This window comes from Erythrolamprus reginae, chromosome 1 (assembly GCF_031021105.1).
Source record: "Erythrolamprus reginae isolate rEryReg1 chromosome 1, rEryReg1.hap1, whole genome shotgun sequence".
Taxonomy (NCBI): Eukaryota; Metazoa; Chordata; class Lepidosauria; order Squamata; family Dipsadidae; genus Erythrolamprus; species Erythrolamprus reginae.
In genome coordinates, this window is record NC_091950.1 from 129,527,960 (window position 1) to 129,541,153 (window position 13,194).

Below are 13,194 nucleotides of genomic sequence, written 5' to 3' on the forward strand. Positions count from 1 at the left end.
AAAGCCACTGAGAGGTCAAGAAGCAAGAAGATAAATCTCTGTCCCGGGCCCACCAGAGACCATCCATCAGTGCGACCAAAGCAGTTTCCATGCACTAGCTGGGCCTGAACCTGACTGCTGGGGACCTAGATAATCAGTTTCTTCCAAGGACCGTTGGAGCTGGAGCGACACCACCTTCTCAACAACCTCCCCATAAAGGGAAGGTTCGAGACTGAACGGTAGTTGTTGAGTACAGCTGGATCCAGGGAAGGCTTCTTGAGGAGGGGGTGCATGAGTGCCTCCTTGTAGGGAGCTGGGAAGCACCCCATTTCAGAGAAGCATTGACAATCTCCTAGACCCAGCTCCATGTCACCTCCCTGCTGACCGAAACCAGCCAGGAGGGGCACAGGTCCAGCAAACATGTGGCAGAACTCACAGCTCCAATAGTCTTGTCCACTTCATCAGGTGTCACCAGGTCAAACTCCTTCCAGACAGGTGGACAAAAGTGAGCCCCAGTCACCTCGACTGCTATCCACTTGGAGTCACGGTCCGTCCAAATCTGAGCAATTTTATCAGCGAAAAACTTATTAAAATCCTCAGCAATACCCTGCAAGGGCTCCCCAACACCCCCTCTGATTAAGAAGGTAGTGGGAATGCTTTGTGAATGCATCTGTTCCCTCCTGAAATTACCTCTTCCAAGTTCCCACAAACATCAGGTCTTCTATAGATAGTGAGGCAAGCCATTAATTTATCACCAACCTCTGCAGCAGCTTGACACACGTACAACCCCATAAGGAAAGCTGTTCCATTCAATAATTGTTCAAAATTTAATATTTCCCTCATTGGTGGTACAGAAGAGCACAGACTTTTAGTTTTAGTCTTGTTTTAAAGGCTAGCAGAAAATAATGATAATTTCTGAACAATTGAAAGAAAAGCTGAAGTGAATGTCTAGAGCAGGGGTTGGCAACCTGAAACACTCAAAGAGCCATTTGGAACGGTTTCCAGAGAAAAGAAAACACTGGGAGCCACAAAACCATTCCTGTGCCTGATTATTTCCTAAGTAGCCACAGAACTAGCATATATAGTTGAATTAAATGTTCTGATTTCTTCTGAAACTTTTATTTTCTTGGATTTATCCATGGTTGGCCTATCGGCAGTCGACAAACCCAATAAATCGTGTGCCAGAAGGTATCAAAAATTGGTAGTGTGGCATATATTTTGAGCAATAGGGAGCTGCAGCAGAGAGATTAAAGAGCCACATTAGGCTCCAGAGCCACAGGTTTCTGCTCCCTGCTCTAGAGTGTCATCCAGTGCTCCAGTGTAGAACTTTGGTTGGTTAGCAAACAGACCTTTAATACTGCCATTTTTAAAAAGCCAGTATAGGGTTAAAGACGCTCCAAGTCCTCAGAGAGGGGCAGCATATAAATCTAATAAATTATTATTATTATTATTATTATTATTATTATTATTATTATTATTATGAGTTTTAGGAATGAAGCCAGACGGGGTCTATGACAATTCACTATGGCCAACTCGCCATGGCAAATTTACCATAGCTAACTTGTTATGGCCAACTCGTTGAAGCCAACTCACCATAGAAGAACTTCCCATGACCAACTAGCCATAGGATAACTCACTGCAGGACAAAAGTTGCACTAATATCAAAGAAATGATGAACTAGAATCATTAAAGAAAGGATGCAAAGGGAGAGAGAGAGGACAAAATATGAATGACAAAAATTTAAAATATTTTTTATTTATTTTAAATGATTAAAATTGAATTGCTAAATTGTTCCATGGCAATTAGTCCTGCAGTGAGTTAGTCGTGGTTAGTTAGCTACAGCAAGTTGTCTGGGGTGAGTTGATCAGGGCGAGTTGGCCATGAGTTGTCCAACTCTGAGCCACTTCGGTGAGAAAGTAAAAATATTCTGTGTGCCTTAGAAATGTCTTTGGTTCCCTCAGCTAAGAGATGAAGATGAGCACTGCTTTCTATAGTCAGAAATGATTGGACAGGGAAATCTTTCACCTTTACCTTTATAAATAAATACATTTTCATTCATGAGCTTCATTCATGTGGCCTTCATTTCCACCATTCCACAATACAAAAGAAAAGAAAAAAACTGTGAAAAAGAAAAAAAATGAGAGAAAAATCCACTATTTGCTTTATCCCAGCAAATAAAGAGAATTTTAATATCTTATTATCATTTCCAAATACAATATAATATCTCTTCACTCCATAGTTCATCTTTTAAGTAAAAAAACCAATATCCAAATACTTCATCAATCATTCTTTAAAAGCAAAATTCCAATAAAGGCAAAATTAGACCTGACTATTTTTTTTTAGCCCTGATTAAATAACCCAACCTTATATTCCTTTCCTAAATTATTAAATAAAATGTTCAAAAAGACTCCCAGAACTACTTTTTGTTTACCTTTATTTCAAGCAAAAGTATTTAAGAATTTTAACAGATTATTATACATTATACAAAAAACACAAACAAACAAAAGTGTTCCATTTGTCACTTCTAAAAAGCCATTCAAAACCTACTAGGGCTCTTTTGTATATCTAGTAAAAATGTCCAAGTCATATTTCTTTTCATATTCTTCTCCTTTAGATAATAAATTATCCATTGGGTCTATCTATCTACTGATAGTTTTCTTCTATCCTTCTTATTGCTTATTAAATTCAAATTACATTGAAAGTAATTTCAAAATTGTCGTGCAATTTGTTCTTATTTCATATCTTCAGTACATATGATCTATCAATTTTATCAAGACATTTGTCTATATTATCAAGAAGCTTTGACAGACAAATATTCAAAAATTTGTATTATAGATTTCTGCTCCATTTTGTTTATACTCTAGTTCCCTCTAGTGTCCAATCTTCAAGATCCTTTTATATTAAAATAATCCTAAACACCAACATTTTCCCATGAGAAAAATTCTTCTAATTAATTCAAACCTATAATTCCAAATAATTTGGACTGTTAATCCACTGTTACCTTCAAAAAAATCCACATTCTAAGCAGCCCCCCCAAATAATAATCATACAGTTCCAAAACTTTTAAAATTAAATTAATCCATCTTCTGCTAAGGAAAAGGGGACTTTCCCAATAAGTACAGTAATTCAAAGGGCCTTAATCTCTCCAGTACAATAACATAATTCCAAAAAGTAATTAAGAAATTGGTCATACTTAATGTTCAGAAAAAACTGCTCTATGAATGTGATCTTGATGAAATTCAAATTTCCTTCATTCAATGTATAAGCTAACTGCAAAATTTCAGTTTCTGGGGTCCTATGGATGATCTCAACAGTCTCTCCTTCTGGAGAAATTTTGCTGGCATCCAGCCATGATTCTCCTCTTAAGTACTGTCCTTCTTAATCTTGCCATGGTTTCCACAGGAAATCATCACAAGCAAACAGCCTTTGATATTTTTACTTTTGCCTTGATGGAGATACAATGTCTTGGAATCAGAACTGTGCAATACCAAAGATGAGTCTGCAATAAACAAATAAATAAATAAATAATACCTACCTACCTACCTATCTATCATCTATCTATCTATCTATCTATCTATCTATCTATCTATCTATCTATCTATCATCTATCTATCTATCTATCTATCTATCTATCTATCTATCTATCATGTATAGGATAGAAATAGTTTGTATAAAGATAACATTAAAAAAAATAACGATAAAAAGGACAATAGAACAGTAGGACAGGGACCGTAGGCACAGTGGTGCACTTATGCACGCCCCTTACAGACCTCTTAGAAATGGGGAGAGGTCGACTGTAGACAATCTAAGGTTAAAGTTTTGGGGGTTTGGGGAAGAAACTACAAAGTCAGGTAGTGCATTCCAAGCATTGATCACTCTATTGCTGAAGTCATATTTTCTGCAGTCGACTTTGGAGCGTTTTACATTTAGTTTGAATCTATTACATGCTCAGGTATCGCTGTGGTTGAAGCTGAAGTAATCATTGACAGCAAGGACATCTTGGTATATGATTTTATGAACTACATTTAGATCAGATTGGAGACAATGTAGTTGTAAATTGTCTAATCCCAGTATTTCAATTATGCAGGAATATAGTATTTTGTTGCGAGTGGAGGAGTGAAGGACTCTTCTTGTGGAATATTTCTGGATTCCCTCAATTGTATTAATGTCTGATTTGCACTGTGGATGAGCTGTATTCCAGAATTGGTCTAACAAATGTTTTATAAGTTCTGGTTAGCAGTGTAATATAGCCAAAAAAGAAGCTACATAAGATTAGATTAACAACTCATAGTGCCTTTTTGGTAATGTTGTTACAGTGGACTCCAACACTTAGGTCATTGGATATGAGCATTCCAAGGTCTTTGACAGAGCGAGGGTCATCTACAAGTTCGTTTCCTCTAAGTTTGTATTTTGTATTCTGATTGTTTTTGCCAATGTATAAGACAGAGCATTTGTTGGTTGAGATTTGACGTTGCCGGTTGTTTGACCATTCTGCTACATGATCAAGGTCTTCTTTGATCCACCATTGTCAGTGGTGTTAAATAGTTTAACATCATCAGCAAAGAGAACACAGTTGCTTATAATATGATCACAAAGATCATTTATGTAGAATATGAAGAGTGTTAGTCCTAGAACACCTGCCTTGAGGGATACCACTGTTGACAGGAGCAGGAATTGATATGGCACTTCCTATTTTGACCACTTGTTGTCTGTTAGACAGGAATGTGGTTATCCAATCATGTTGGGGTCAAGAGATGCCATAGGATTTTAGTTTCAGAAATAGTTTGCTGTGTACTACTGAATCAAATGCTTTACAAAAGTCTTTGTAAATTGTGTCTGTTTTTTTACCTTTATCAAGTTGAGTGGCCCATATGTTTTTGCAGTGTAAGAGTTGCAGATTACAGGATAATTTTTTTCTTGAAACCAAATTGTTTGTTGGAGAATAAGTTATTAGTTTCTAAGTGGAGTGTAATGGATTGGTTTATGGTTGATTCCATGACTTTGCAAGTGATGTAACCCAAAGAGATTGATCTGTAATTTTCAATGTTACTTGGATCTCCTTTTTTGAAGATAGGGATGACTGTGGCTAGTGACCATAGGTTGGGTAAGGAGCTAGTCCTGAAGGAATTTAAAAAAAATATGCTTAGAGGTTCAGCCAAGGTTATGGAAAGCTTTTTAAAAAAGTATGCACATAGTCCATCAGGTCCAATAGACAGAGATGGTTTTAGGTTGCGTAATGCCTTTCTAACATTATCTTCTGTAAAAGTGATTTGTGTTAGATCGTTGAAATTAATTGTGGTGTGACCAGGAAATATTGAGCATGAGCCATTGCTGTTTACAAAGATTGAATTGAAGAATGTGTTAAAGAGGTTGTCTTTAACTGCTTTAGCCTGATAGCCTTTACCATTCGATCATTTAAAGGGTGGGATGGATCTTGAGTCTTTGAGTTGGTTGTTTACAAAGTTATAGAAGGCATGTATGGACTTTGTGCATATAAGGTTTATTTCTTGATTGATGTGATAATTGGTGCATTCAGATTTGGTGACACAGATTTTTGTAGAGGCTTTTAAATTTTGCAACCTAGCCTGTTTTATTTTTTCACCAAAGAGATCTTTTTTTGGATTGAATATTCCTTATTTTTATGGGTAATTTGTTTTTCTTAGGTTTGAGTCTTTGGATTTTGAGCAAAAATATATTATAGTGGTCTTCAGCAGTATTACAGCCAGAGAATAGTGTATGCCAATCAAGAGATGAGAAGTTAGTGTCTATGATATCATACTTGGCTTTTTTAAAGTTATAATTGGTTATCCCATCATTGAGGTGGTTCCTATAAGGAGATATATTGAGACAAAAGTCAATCATGTTATGGTAACTGTTGGACAAAGATTCCTTTATTTGTAGTCCATAAATTGAGTGTAAACTGTTGCAGAAGATGAGATCAAGACAATTGCTAAGTCTAGTATTGTGTGTTACTAGTTGATCTAGCCCTAGACTGGTAATAGCATTGTAAAGGGTTGAATGTACGGGTTCAGTTGTACATTCATTTAGGGTCCAGTTTATATATTATTTATTTATGTATGTATGTATTTATTTATTTATTTATTCATTCATTCATTCATTCATTCATTCATTTATTTATTTATAGCTTGTTTATTTATTTAATTGTTTGTTTTGTCAAGTACGTATTGGTGGTATACAAAGATATAATAAAATTTGTATACATGATACTAGTAAAAGAGAAACATTAGGACAAGGGACAGACGGCACTCTGGTGCATTTATGCACGCCCCTTACTGACCTCTTAGGAATTGGGAGAGGTCAACAGTGGATAGTCTAAGGGTAAAGTTTTGGGGGTTAGGTGATGATACTACTGAGTCTATATGAGGTAGGTTTAGAAATTTAAGAAATTTAAGAAGATGTGGTAGGAGGCTGCCCATGTTAGTAGTGAGGTTAGTTTGTTTGCATGTGTGATATTGTAATCAGGTGCTCTATAACATAGTAGGAAGCGAAGCATGATACAGATTATAGTTTCAGGAAGATCAATTTTTTAGGTTCAGTGATTTCTTATAGAAGATTGCAACTCCACCTCCTCCATGGGTTTTGTGATCAGATCAGAAAACATGATAGACTCTTACTGTGATAATGGAGTTGGGGAGGAATGCATTTAGCCATGCTTCGCAGATAAAAATAATGTCGAATTTAGCAGTTTTTAGTAAGAAGGAGTTCAGGTATTTTGTTAACAATGCTTCTTGAATTCATTGGTTCGCATTTAAGATTAGCAGTGGTTCTTGGGTGGGCATGGCCATGGTGTGTGTGGCCTAGTAGGCCTTCTGCCCCACAGTGAGGGGACATTTTTACCCTTCCCAGGCTCCAAAGGCTCTCTAAAGGATGGAAACAGGCCCATTTCCAGCCTTCCCAAATTTCTGGTAGGCCTGTTTTTCGCCCTTCCTGAGTCTCTGCACATGCCCTGCATTTACCTGCGTCTAAAACAAGTCACGTGGGGGCTCTTGGGAAGGGTGGGGTAGGGCAGGCGGGGCTAGCCAGGAGTGGGATTTGGGGCTTGTCCAAACTGCACAGAGTCTTAGCTAGAGGTTCTCCCAAACCCCTGCAAATCCCCAGCAGACACCCCCTCCCCACAGTTGTGACCAAAATACTTTGCATAACTCTATGACACAATAATTTGGTTTTCACCTGGAAAGTTTTGCAAGAAAAGAATCCAAAATTCAGGTATATAAAATTGACAGACCAACTATATGAAATACCTGCAATTTCTTCACCCCCTCCCCCTTACTTTTCCGCATTGAAGGACTCAAGAAGAGTGGCAAATATTTATTCTGCTCCATAAATCCCAGTGGCTGCTTAGGTCCCACAGAGTTGGCCTTCTCCAGGTTCAGTTAACCAGACAATGTTGTTTGGCAGAGCCTAGGGGAAGAGCCTTCTCTGTAGGGTCCCCGGCCCTCTGGAATCACCTCCCCCAGAGATTCGCAGTGCCCCCAGCCTCCTTGCCTTCCACAAGAGCCTTAAGACTTACCTATGTTGCTAGGCCTGGGGCAATTAGATCCAGATTCCTGACCAATAAATGTGATGCTTGGTATGATTGCATTGGTTGACTGGTTTTAACATATTGGGGTTTTAGCTGTGTTTTTTTTTAACTTCTTAGATTTGTTTTGTACGCTTTGTTTTATATTGTATCCGGTGAGCCACCCCGAGTTTTCGGAGAAGGGTGGCATACAAATCAATCAATCAATAAATCAATCAATCAATCAAACAAACAAACAAACAAGCAAACAAACAAGCAAACAAATAAACGATACTCTGTTTTTCCTTCCAGTTTGGTTACAATGTTGATTTGAGAAAAATGAAAAAGCTATGGAATTGTTATAGCATATGAGGTATTAAGGATTTTGATGCATGGTCTCCAGCAAACAGGGCCTTGGGGACAAATTGTCTTTGACAACTGTTCTTACACTGCCAGTTAAAATAACTATTGCATTCAACCATTGCTAGAATGCTCTTTCATGGAATACTTCCAAGCCTGGGCGTTTTAGCAGAACCCAATGATTGCATTTCTCCCACAAACGGTAAATGTTTTGCTTAAGTGTTTTTAAAAACTTAAGTTAGTGTCAAAAAAATGTATCCCTTGATCTCATGCAGCATATACAACACCATACATACTCTCAGATGGGATATGGAAAAGTTGGCTATGATGAGCCAACAATCAAAAGAACACTATTTGTATAAGGCTATGTAGTTGGAATTTATCACTTTTCAAAACAACAACAACAAAAACAATTCTCAAAAATGTCTGAATATACATACATACATACATACATACATACATACATACATACATGTCCATATACATATATACATGTGTGTGCATTCACGCAAACATGTATAAAATAGTCATTTTTCAGAAAATACACACAACATGCATGCACAAACACAATTATAATTGATATAATTGACCAATGTTGACAAAGACTACCTTCTTGTTACAACATCCCTCTTAAAATGCTATTTACTTAAAAAGTTATTTAATTAGATTAGATTTCTGCTCAACTGAGTTAATGATACTCTACTTCTGTTCTTGTTTTTACGGCATTCAGAATGCTTTCCATACATTGTAAGGAAGATCAGCATTATTATCTCCCTACTGTGGCTCATGAAGAAGATAAGCTTGCCTAATAATACTAATATTTGATAAATTCAAATAACATTTTGGCTTGTCTAAGTTTGAGATCAAAATATATCTCATACAGTCTTTGTATGTCTTTGTCTTCTCTTGCACGTGGTGAATGACAGAAATTTTATTCAGATTGTGGATAGATGATCAGTATTTCCCCTTCCTTACCCTGAGAAGTGCTACAGTTGTTTCACTGCCATGGAAGAAGCTACAGTGCTGATCATCACAGTTAGAACTCTAAAAGCCCTCAGTGCAAATGCTAATAGTGTTGTTCTAGTAGCTTGTATTTAGGCATTTATGCTCTCTGAGTTTGCTTATTTTCCTTCAGACATTTCATTACAAAACTAGGTAACATTATCAGTGCTAGTCTAGCACTTATGATGTTATCTAATGTTCAACTCTGAGCTACTAATATTCTCCTATTAGTTAGGCTTTTAGCTACCAGGCCAATTGAGTACTAAATAAATTTGCATATTTAGCTTAACATCTCCTCCCCCCTACCCCATCTCCTGTGAGGATAATGTTATACCAATCTATTCAAACAATGGAAAAACTATTAGTCATAGGTTGTGGAAAGCAACAAGAACTATGCTTCTTTTCAGTATATTTGGAGCCTAATGTAATAGGGCTATCTCTTTTCAATTTTATTTTATTTTATTTTTTGTATGTATTCTTTTGTTTAATTTCAATTTATATTTTTAATGTTGTATTCTAAATTTATGCAAACTACCAAAACATCTATTGAGTTGGTTAGGCTTAGGCCTTGTAATAAATAAATTATTGAGATGATTGAGTCACATCATATAAAGTCCTCTAGACTGTCTTTGAATGAAATCTATCCAAACAAGTGGGAAAGACAGGAAAGTGGTGAACATCCTATGACCTTCATATGTGTTTGGAAGAGAGGATGTGTAAGAAATTACTCTGTAGTGAAATTGGCTTATCGGGGTCATATTCCCATGGTGTAAGAACCAAACTTATAAAGAGAAAATGTTCTCATTGGTAGTGATGGGCGAACCCAATGGTGTTCGGGTTCGGCAAGTTCGGATGAACTTCACGCAAAATTTGGCCGAACCTGAACCGAACCTAAACCCGAACCCGAACTGGGAATCCCTCCCATGAAGAGATTCCGGGGCGGAGCTATGATATCACCGGCAGGTTGCTAAGGATGCCAAAGTGATCACTTCCTGGATTCCATGGAATCCAGGAAGTGATCACCTTGGCGTCCTTAGCAACCTGCCGGTGACATCAAAGCTCCGAATGCCAAACATGACCCCGAACTTTGCCTGAAGTTTGAAAAAATTTCGTGTTCGTGTTCGGCATACCGAACACCCCAAAATTCGGTACAGACCCGAATTGTGCGGGTTTGGTTCACCCATCACTATTCATTGGCTAAGAGAGAATTGTCAACCTTGGTCTTGGATGGGCTGGCACTACCCCAATCAGACTCTGTGCGTAAACCTGGGGGTTCGCCTGGACTCAAGATTCACAACTCATGACTCACAACTTCTGCTTGAAGAGCAGATAGCGGTCCTGGCCAGGAGGACCTTTGTACAAATGTGCCAATTACGCACAACCCAGTTTAAATCTCACCAACGGTTGACTCAGCCTTCCATCCCTCCAAGGTCGGTAAAATGAGGAGCCAGATTGTTGGGGGCAATATACTTACTCTATATAAACCACTTAGAGGGGGATGTAAAGCACTGTGAAGAGGTATATAAATCTAAATGCTGATGCTAATGTCCTGAAGGATCATGTCTTAATCCCATCATCCTGGAGCTGGAGCTCTTTTGTTTTTTAGATAGGCTGGCCCAATCTTTCTCAATGGGTCCAAAATATCTGCTGGGAGCTATTAAGAAAGACTTGGGGGTTGAGTTCTGTCTCCAAGAGCATGTTTCTCTATTTGTCCTTAAGGGAAATAAAATATTCTGCCTTTTTAATATTCCTCAAAATATTTCATTTTTTCTAGAAGAGGGGTGGGGTGCTAACTTTCTACATCACCTTTTCCAAAGTTTCATTGCATTAATTTTCATTGCATGTGCTCATTTTGGTATTTAGATTTTTAGAGAAGATGTGCACATTAAGAACTACATTAAAAGAATGTAGCAAAAAAAAATATTAAGAATCCCTGACACAGAAGTTTATTGAGTGACTTGGGGCCAATATCTCTCTTTCAGCCCAACCTATTCCATGGAGCTATTGTTGGACAGAATCAGCACTAGCTGAACTGATTGAGCTTCTGGAGGAAAAGGAAGATATAAATCTAACCCAGAAACATTTTTAGTGATATCATCCCTTCAGAAGATTAAATGAAATTCCACTCAATGACATTTTTGCAATTCCTTTTGTACTGGGAATTAAAATATAACATATCCAGTAAAAAAAAAATCCCTGAAATTATTATTTTCTAAAATAATCGACAACATTTTTTAAAACCCCTTTTAAGAGCAAAAAAAAAAAGTTAAAGAAGTTAGTTGATTTTAAAGGATACTCAAATAGATACTATGGTGAACTATCTAAATACTGATTTGCATTTGGATTTATATTTGCATCAGCAGTGGGTTGCAGTTGGTTTGGACCGGTTCTTACAACTGGTAGTGGTGGTGGCTAGAGGCTTTGCCCACCAACCTGGGATGCTTCTGAGTATGCGCAGAAGCGTCACTCATGCACACAAATACACACACAAAGTGGGGGCAAACAAATTTAGAACCTACCACTGACTTGCATGTTAATTAATCTGTAATAAATGAGGCTATTTTTCAAACTTCTCAACTGGTTTTAAATGAAATCTTCGGTCCTTGTATTTTCATATCTCACATAACCTTGTAAATTCCCAGATTTGGGGACCATAATGAAATCCTTGTAAATTAATATTTCAAAAGTAACCCATATTACTATCTACATTTAAAAAAACCTTAAATGTAGAAAAACTAACTCTTTTATATTAGCTGCCAATTTATTTTCATTTTGCAAGGTAAAAGATGAGTACCTATATTCTCTCTGTGTGTCTGTATCAGGGGTAGGGTCCTCCCAGTTTGGACCAAATCGCCCAAACCATTAGCAATCTGATGGTGATGTAATTTTGGTGTCATGGATCTAGTTCTGTCTGTGCTGGTCTGTGCTCACCACCATCTTTTTTAATGAATTTTTGGCCAATTTTCCTTCATTTTGACAGCTTCCGCTTGACCTATGCTTTTTAAAAAAGCCCTCCCACCAGTCCCTGGGTCAATACTGTCCTTTATTTCTTCAACCAAAGCACAGCTGATCAGCTCCTCAGCTGTGTTTCAGGCTGAATCCACCGTCTGAGCACCCACAGAAGTGAAATTGCTTGTGCGAAACGTGCAATGCGAACCAGTGGCAAAGATAAGTGGAATCCTTCCCTGGTCTGTATATGTAGGAAAACTTGCCAATGATATCAAGTTTGATTTGATTGGTCCATTTATTTCACATAATTTGAACACATTTGATATTAAAATAAAAATAAATTATTAAGCAAATAAGAGAGAAAATCTGTAGGATAAATTAGGAAATAATTTTGAATTGTTTTTTCTAAAGGGAAGGGTAAAATTACACTGCTTTATTTGACTCTTGGGCTTTATAATTTTCTTTTATTACTGTGCATATGCAGCTGGAGATCCTATTCTTAGAACCAGGAATCTAATCTTGAAATACATCTAAGAAACTGACCTCAACAATAACTTGTGCCAGTCAGGGAGTATTTTGGCCAAGTATCCTTGTTAACCGTAAAACAGAGACCCATATAAGAGCAGCTTTAGCACTTATACAAAAATAAAAGGAATGTTTTTGGGTGGAGATAGTGAATCAGCACTCAGATGTCCCACCCTCATGAATAATGCCCTTTCATTTTCCTTGAATTGTACATTGTGATAAGACCAGCTTGCTGGTTTGGTCTTTCAGTGCCATGAAAAAGCTAAGATGTGAAGTTTGACTTCCTGCCTTTTAATATATTTAATTAAAGCAAGGCTGCATTGGCCCAGGGCAATCAGTCTCCACCAAAATGTTTATTAAATTATTAGAAAGACTATTGTTAAAAAAAGATTAATCTTGTGCATTACTCATGGTTCCTATCCAAGGTAATTAAAGGAATATGTGCAGCCAGGCTGGGCCAGATTAAAATGAGCAGCGGTCAAATGTCAAACCTAACCTAAGCATTCCAAGTTAGTATTGTGATTTAATAGCTGTGATTTACCCAAGGCTATTTACTTATAGAAACTAAGAAAAGTATTATTTAAGCTGAGCTTAACTTCTGTTGATTTCATGGAAGAATCCATTTACTTTTTCTTGTGACAGAATGATTTGTCATTGCCTTCTTCAGAACTTTCAAGCCTGCTTAGTTTTTAACATGTCAACTAAGTACTGTCATCAGCTGAGATACAGCATCTTATAACACCAACAGAAATGCATGACCGGCGGCTTAAACCACCGGCCGAAATTGCCCCCGGAGCAAGGTGGACGCTGTGCGCGACTCTATTGAGCCCCGAACTTCCGGGTTCCGAAAAACCTGGAAG